The 8,497-nt window shown below is 52.4% G+C and overlaps 1 long non-coding RNA gene across 2 annotated transcripts in view; it reads left to right on the forward strand.

Moving 5' to 3' along the window:
• The window catches only part of LOC107182986, a 19,661-nt gene that overhangs the window by 6,056 nt on the left and 5,108 nt on the right, over nucleotides 1-8,497 (forward strand). For both annotated transcript variants that reach the window (XR_001513764.1, XR_001513765.1), the window contains one exon: nucleotides 741-837. This is a non-coding gene — a long non-coding RNA (uncharacterized LOC107182986). The remainder of the gene's footprint in view (nucleotides 1-740; nucleotides 838-8,497) is intronic.

Raw genomic sequence — 8,497 nt, forward strand, 5'->3', positions numbered from 1 at the left:
GCCTATTTTTTTGTAATCAAGTTTTATTGGCATACAGCCACACCCATTTATTCGCATGTTGTCTGTGACTGCTTTTGTACTACAAAGGCAGAGATGAGTAACTGTGACAGAAGACTATATGGCCTGCAAAACCTTAAACGTTCACTGTCTGGCCCTTTACAGGAAAAGGTTGCTAATCTTGGCTCTAGAGCAGCCGTGGGCAAACTACGGCCTGCGGGCCGGATCCGGCCCGTTTGAAATGAATAAAACTAAAAACAAAAAAGACCGTACCCTTTTATGTAATGATGTTTACTTTGAATATATATTAGTTCACACAAACACTCCATCCATGCTTTTGTTCCGGCCCTCCGGTCCAGTTTAAGAACCCATTGTGGCCCTCGAGTCAAAAAGTGTGCCCACCCCTGGGCTGGAACGAATCTTCTCACAGGCGGCACCTGCGAGCCTTCTGGAAAGATTGGTTCCCGCCTGCGATGACTCCTGGGAATGCTAAGGCTCAAAGCTGTGCTTCTAAAGAGAAGATCTCTGAAGGCAGTGCCCCAAGGGAGGCATGGCCTAAGGAGCCTGGTTCCCCAGAGGAGGGGGGCTCGGTGGGTGCTCCCTCGGCCCCATGGTCATGTCTGCAGTTCCCGCTGAGCTCCCCCAGGTGGGCCTGGCCCCGCATCTGCCCATCAGGGCCCACGCCCAACAGGAGTGAGACGGCTTCTCTCCCGCGTGGTTTCACAGTAGATGCATCTTCACAGAAAGGAACTGCTCGCACCAGTCCCTCCACCACCTGCCGGAGACGGAAAAGCTGTTCTCCTGGGTCAGACGCTGATTCAGTCCTGCTGGTGGGATGAGGTAAGAATTCGCCTGGGCAGTGCCAGAGCAATTGTTCTGCTTGTTTATTTGTTGGCTATGGGACATTTCCCCAAAGAAAACCCACAGGAGCACACTGCGTAAAGGCCCAGCTGTCCGGTGACGTCGGGAGTCGGTTCTCTCCGGTTCCCTTCCCTCCTGGGCTCCCCTGCCCCTCCGAGGCCTCCTTCGGGTCACCCGGGACCCCCAGGATTCCTCCATGAATATCGCTAAGTGTCCGCTCCCGGGCTGGATTCCTGCACGACTAGGCTCCATGAGCAGAGGCCCCTTTCCAGCAGAGCCCGGCTCACCTCATCTGGTCTGTCCTGTGCCTGCTGCTGCCCGGTGCCCCTGGGAGACCCCGGTACGAAGCCGAAACAACCCGGCAGCTCCCACCCAGGACGGGGGCTGTGGCGGGTCTCCTGGTATTCCATTCGTACAGGCCCCGACCCAGTAAGAGCCTCATGGCTTCCTCCTCTGACTCCCCCTAATAGTCGTTGTCAGCAGCTATGAATAACACCCCCATTCCAGAGCTTCCCCAGCGGACTGAATTGATCATCTCAGAATGAATGTGTCTGTGATACGTGCACCAAAAGCTAACCGGTGCGTTCTGGTGGGGGAGGAGGAGAGAAGGTTACCTTATTTCCAAGCATCTCGTGGCAACAACCCACTGGAGGTGCTGTCGTTGCTGCTCCTGAATAATTCAGAGGCAGGGTCACACGTGTCACAGAAGGAGCCCATAATTAACATCGGAGCACACGCATTAGACTCTAAATTGACTCCGCTTGTTCTTAAAAGGGTGGCGGGGAGAGAGAGAGAGAGCTTGGCCTCGATTTTTATTCAGGGAAACAGCCTTTTGTGGTTTCATCATTTTTGTGAGGAGCCAAGAACACATTTAAGGCAAAGTCGCTGCTTAAATGACACAGCCATCGGCTGCCACAAGGGTCCGAGACAGTAGCAATGCCATGATCCACGGGGTAGCCAATGGGATGCCAGATGTGATCAAACCTTACACCATTCTCCCCCCACACCTCATGTCCTGAGAGCAAGGCAATTAGTAAACATCTCTCAGAATTGCTGCGCGTCTCACAGTGCAATTTGCATGGTATTCACCCGACATGTTTATATGCAGCTGATAAGGAAAGTCGGCCCACATCTGTGACAAAAAGAACCATTCTTGTATGCCACCTTCTTTTGTTGGGCCTCCGTGGACAAGTTGGTGGGATTGGGGTATTTCTGAAAAGCCAAAGAGAGTGGGAGAAAGGCCAGAACGGTGGTGGGGGCCGGCGGGGTGGGGGGGAGAGGAGGAAGGGAGAGAGGAGGCGTCTGGGGTGGCTTCGTGGTTGTGATCCCCAGAGGCGCTGGAATCAGAGATTTCTTTGAAGTACCAATGTTGGGCTCCACCTCCCGAGGTTGTGACTTGACTGGGGGTGGGACCCAGCCACTGGCATTTTCCACGCGTCCTTGGGGGTTCTGGTAGGCAGATGGGGTTGAGAACCACTGGAGAGCAAGGTCTGGGTGTCAGACAGAGCTGGGCTGAAAGTCCCAACCCCGACAGGCAGATCTACTCTTCCTGCGTTTCTCTCATATATTAAAGGAAAAGAAAGTCCGGCCGGTGTGGCTCAGTGGTTGAGTGTTGACCTATGCACCAGGAGTCACGGTTCAGTTCCTAGTCAGGGCACATGCTGGGGTTGCAGGCTCGATCCCCAGTGTGGGGCGTGCAGGAGACAGGCGATCAGTGACTCTCTCTCATCACTGATGTTTCTATCCCTCTCTCCCTCTCTCCCTCTCTGAAATCAAGAAAAACATATTTTTTTTAAAAAAAGAAAATACCTATGCCATCGGGCCCTTATAAACATTAAGTTAGTATATAGAGCATATAGTTGTTTCTCAATAAAGTCCACTCTTCTTCCCTTTAAAGAGGTGCCCTGAAGTCATCCAGGGAGAGAGAACGGAAGTGAGGATAACAGAGGGGCCGGGCACGGCAAAGGTCCTGGGTATAGGATCAGTGTCTCTGAATTCTTTGCTACCTTCTGCTCTCCCCTTTTTTTCTGGAAAAAAAATACCCGTGTCCATCAATGGCTGCTCCTCAGGATGTGGTCCTACCCACTCGGTGATTTGCTGGACTTCGTCCGGGCTGGGCAGCTAATCGGATAGGTTCCCTGCCTGTGGGTGTTAAGCTATCAGGAAAACCTTTTCGTGGGAATAGGATGGAGGCAGGAGGAGACTGACCCGGGACAGAGACACAACTCTTCCGTGTCACACACGCCTTCTGCTGCACGCACTGATTTTCTGCCAGCCCAGCCGTTCTAAGGCGCCTCCGTGAGATAGCAGGGCATTCAGAGCCCTTTCCATTCTCATCCCCGAACACACAGCCTATGGGAAATTCTGGAGGCAGCGCATGGAGCTGGAATGAGTAGATAAAAACCGTCGATGCCTTTGGTTCGTGGAGCCACCCTGGCCACAAAGGCAAACGTTGTACCCCAGGCTCGATTGTGTTTTTTTTTGTTTTTTTTAAAATATATTTTATTGATTTTTTACAGAGAGGAAGGGAGAGAGATAGTTAGAAACATCGGTGAGAGAGAAACATCAATCAGCTGCTTCCTGCACATCTCCCACTGGGGATATGCCCGCAGCCCAGGTACATGCCCTTGACCGGAATCGAACCTGGGACCCTTTAGTCCGCAGGCCGACGCTCTATCCACTGAGCCAAACCGGTTTCGGCCGATTGTTCTTTATTCCCCTTGCACTTCACAAGCTGAAGGAAATGGGGCGGGGGATACCCTTGATCTTCTGCTGGCACCCTCGCCCCCGCCACTGTTTGGCATCAGCCTGTGTCCAGCGGTGCCACAATAGGGTCCCCTCCAGCCGAGGGGGCTGCCTCTGCTCCATCGTGGGGCGTGGGGCCTTTTATTCTTACGCCTGCCTTTGCGCAGAGCTCCTGCCCGGCCCTGGGCCAGCGCCCTGGGCTCGGGGTCTTTCCCAGTCCACACCCGGGGCTGGTTTTCCCAGTGTTCCTGCTGCAGAATCTCCTGTAGGCAGGGGGCTTCGGCCCGGACATCACAGCCCCGCTCAGGTGGGCGAGACGGACAGGAGAGCGGGAAGGTGACGGTGGTCTTTGCTGCAGCCCCTTGTTCAAGGAACTGCCAGCCCACCAGCTGTCCAGCTGCCACTGTGGTTGGCCGCTCTCTGCCATTGATGCCTAAATATTCAAATGGGCAGGATGGCTGCTCCCATGGGTAGGAAGGGACTCTTGGATTCGGGATCCTCCCTTCTCCCTTCCTTGCCCAGACGCCCCAGCCCTGTTCCCTGCAGTCACCAAGCACGGGAGCCGTGCAAGGGTGCAGCTATTTTTACTAGAGTGCGAAGGTCCTCAGGGTACACACTATATTTAGCAGAGGTTAAAGTTCACATTGCACCATCAGAGGGGCACAGGGTGAAATCATTAAACAGCCTGTGGACTTTTGCCGCCCTCATCTCTCTTTCGGTTCCTCCTGCAAACACCTCTAGCCCTTCCTCATCTCAGGAGAGCAAGTCCTTTGCTTTTTATTCGTTTATTTATTGATATTGATTTCAGAGAGGAAGGGAGAGGGAGAGAGAGAGAGAAACATCAAGGATGAGAGAGAATCATTAATCAGCTGCCTCCTGCTTGCCCCATACTGGGGATTGAGCATGTGCCCTGCATGACCTGTGACCTCCTAGTTCATAGGTCGACACTCAACCACTGAGCCACACTGGCATGGCCAGGTTTGGTTTTTAAGTGAACTATGTAAAGAAAAAGATGAGAGAGAATCATTGATCGGCTGCCTCCTGCACGCCCCATACAGGGCACGTGCCCTGACCAGGAATCGCACCATGACCTCCTGGTGCATAGGTCGAAGCTCAACCACTGAGCCACACCTGCCGGGCAGCCCTTTGCTTTTTAGGCCTCGTGTCCCTCCTCCTGCCTCAGATGAGATCTTCCTATAGCCACCAGAACCCTCGAGTTAGCAGGAATCTCTGTGGAAATGTTAAATGGGACCCTTTCCAATGTGGAAAAGCGTAGCCTAGCGCAGTGGTCGGCAAACTCATTAGTCAGCAGAGCCAAATGTCAACAGTACAACGATTGAAATTTCTTTTGAGAGCCAAATTTTTTAAACTTAAACTATATAGGTAAGTACATTGTTATTAACTTAATTAGGGTCCTCCTAAGGCTTAGGAAGAACCACACGCAAGGGGCCAAAGAGCCGCATGTGGCTCGCGAGCCGCAGTTTGCCGACCAGGGGCCTAGAGCGTCTTAGGAATGCAAGCTGCCCACCTGCAGGCTGGACAACTCTAAAGGAGCCGCCCTGCCTCCCAGCCCCCAGGGGGCTCAGGGCCTGCTGGACCGCCTCCAGCCCGCCCAGTTTCTGCCTCTGCGCTGGCACCGGTGGGGATCCAATGGGATCCAATGGCACTTCTTCAGACAGGGAGCCCTCACCAACCCTCATCGACAGGTTCTCGACCCTGCAGCGAAACTGCGTCTAATGAATCCTGTTTTACCGAAGGTCAGTTGCTCTAAGCAAGGGCTAAGTCCCTGTGGCATCTCTTCAACGTTATAAGGAAACGGTATCCGAGGACCCGCTGCATCCCCGGCATCAGCTCCCTCTGAGTCTGCGTGCCAGGGAGCCCTGCCTGACGCCAGGCCCAGGAAACCTTAGTGACCGTCCTTCAAGGGCCCGACATTCCGTGGCTGCTTTTGGGGGGAAAGGGGACAAGTTCCCACTGTTCCCGAAGCCAGTTCCTCAGTGAGCGACCCCAGGTTCTGCTGGAGCGGCCATCGTGTAGGTCACATGCGCAGATGCTCAGGTTTCCTGCAGGGTCTCGTTGCATGGGAAGGTTCACTCATTCACGACAGGTCCTCCTGTGGCTTATAAAACACCGCAGGTTGCCGAACCGGTTTGGCTCAGTGGATAGAGCATCGGCCTGCAGACTCAAGGGTCCCAGGTTCGATTCCGGTCAAGGGCATGTACCTTGGTTGCGGGCACATCCTCACTGGGGGGCGTGCAGGAGGCAGCTGATCGATGTTTCTCTCTCATCGATGTTTCTGACTCTCTATCCCTCTCCCCTCCTCTCTGTAAAAAATCAATAAAATATATTTTTTAAAAAAACACACCGCAGGCAACATCCTCTCTGGGTCTCTAGCCTGGCCGTGACCTCTGCGTCTCTTCCCGTGAAAGTCCTAGAACGCAGGGTAGGGAGCGAGGAGTGCGCTCGTTGGGAGCGTCGCTGCAGCGGGATGGACTGGGTGGGGCTGTTCCCCTGGAAGGGCAGCAAGGCAGAGGCAGCTGGGCCCGCAGCTCAGCCAGCCCGGCGAGGGCAGCACCCTGAGGAGAGCAGAAGGGTCCCCACATGTCCGGGGGGGGGGCGGCAGATCCGGGTGAAATGGCACGAATGTGGCCCGCCCTGTCCCTCCCACGGAATGGGACCGGAGCACGGGCGGCTGCAGGGCTCTGACAAGGAAGTGGTGGCGGGTGGACTGGGGAGGACACCAGAGCTCAAGGTGCCACTGACCAGCTGTGACTTCCCACGCGTCCTCTGAGTCCCCCAGGCTGGGTTTGGGACAGCCCCAGGGTTTGAAAATGAGCATGAGGTAAGGATGAAAGGGGCTCCCTCTCGTTCTGGTGCAACTAACACTCAGCAAGTGGGCGGGGGGCGGGGCGGGGGGACCCCAACGGGTGTGAAAGGCAATTAGGTAGCATCTCGCAAACACTGAAATCTGCCTGCCTCTCAACCCCCAGTCCCACTTCTGGAAACTTAACCCACTGAAACACTGTAATGTGCTCAAGGGGATTTACTGTGGTCTTAGGTGTGATGGCAAATGAATATAATAATTAATAATTCATAAAGCATGATAAATGTCTATAGATGAACTTATACTTCAAGTATACAGAAAACATAAAGTATGGAATATCACACTGCGGGTATAATGACCATTTTAGAACAGTTATATTGGAGCTGGGTCTACTGGCATGGGAAGAAGCTGTGATATATTGTTAAATGAGAAAGACGTTTGTTAAATAGTGTACACATATACCCACAATCCAGGTTTTATAATTGTGTGTGTGTGTGTGAGAGAGAGAGAGAGAGAGAGAGAGAGAGAGAGAGAGGATAATTGACTGGAAAAGGAACCAGAAAGATAAAAACTAAACTGATATTAGCAGTTGTTTCTGAGGAGTAAGATAAGAAAGATAGAAAAGGTACTTGCACTTTTTTACCGTGTGTGTATGTGTGTGTGTGTGTTAGCGTTAGCGTGTTAACAAAGAACAAGTATTTTTTAAAAATGTGTTATTGATTTTGGAGAGAGAGAAAGGGACGGGGAGAGAGAGAGACAGAAACATCGATGTGAGAGAGAAACATTGATAGGCTGCCTCCTGCACGTTCCCTGGTGGGGAATTGAACCCGAAACCCTGGCACATGCCCTGACTGGGATGGAACCCGGGACCTTCTGGTGCCCAGCATGATGCACAGCCAGCAGAGCCACACTGGGCAGGCAAGAACAAGCATCACTGTTGACATTTTTCTAAAAATGGAAAAAGACCTACTTAGGCAAGTTTGATAACAGTATCCTCCAGTGTTCTCATTTAGAAACTCACTGGCTAGCCTTTCACTGTTTCTGAGAATTTAGCATTTTATTCATTTTCCTTCAGAAAGGTCTATTATCTCATTTAGCATCTCCCAGCGCAGCAATTTTCAACCTTTTTCATCTCCTGGCACACAAACAAATTACTAAAATTCTGTGGCACAAGGCAGGACAGTTGCCGATCTGACCAAAAAAAAAAAAATAGATGTAATTTTGCTTCATTCCCACCAAATGGCTATTGTTGTGTTGGCCGTTGTCGTTTTGTTATGTGACATTCGAAAGGAAAAGTGGTCTGTGCCCCTGACTGAACAGTCAGGTATTTCATGTTGTGAAAACCCTTGCAGCACGCCAGTTAAAACATCGCTGTCCTAGTGTGTAAATGTCCTGTTGCTGCAACACATTACCTCTGAATTTACCAGCTCAGAACAACCAACATTATTTTTTTTAAATTTTTATTGATTAGTTTGTGTGTGTGTGAGAGAGAAAGAGAGAGAGAGAGAAGCATCAATTTGTAAAATAACCAAAATCATGACCTCATATAGTCGCTGCGGACCAGGCAGTTAGGGGTGTCTTGGCTGGGAGCATCCAGTCAGGGTCTTTCTGGAGGTTCAGTCAAGTTGTCGGCCAGGGCTGCGGCCCTCTGAAGATCTGACCAGGCCTGGAGGGTCCCCTCGCACGTCCCTCACACAGCTGCTGGCGAGAGAGCTGGGCTCCTCGCTGGCTGGGGCCAGAGGCCTCCCTTCCTCATCACACAGGACTCATCCAGGGCTGCTCACAGCGTGGCAGCTGGCTTCCCCTCCAGGGAGGAGTCAGGGAGACAGAGCGACCGACGTGGAAGCTGGGATGACGCTTCAGTGTCATCTCAGGAGTGGCGTACTATCCTCCTGCTATAGCCCAGGGTCACACAGACCGACCTCAGTCCAGCATGGGAGGGGACTACACCAAACCACGAAGACTAGAAGGCAGACACCACTGGCTACCATAGCTGCATCATTCCCTGCTCACTTTCTCTTCTCCCGAAGTTGATAGACCTTCTACTAGTAAGAAAGTGTCAAGTGCAAC

This window comes from Myotis davidii, unplaced genomic scaffold (genome assembly GCF_000327345.1).
Source record: "Myotis davidii unplaced genomic scaffold, ASM32734v1 scaffold217, whole genome shotgun sequence".
NCBI lineage: Eukaryota > Metazoa > Chordata > Mammalia > Chiroptera > Vespertilionidae > Myotis > Myotis davidii.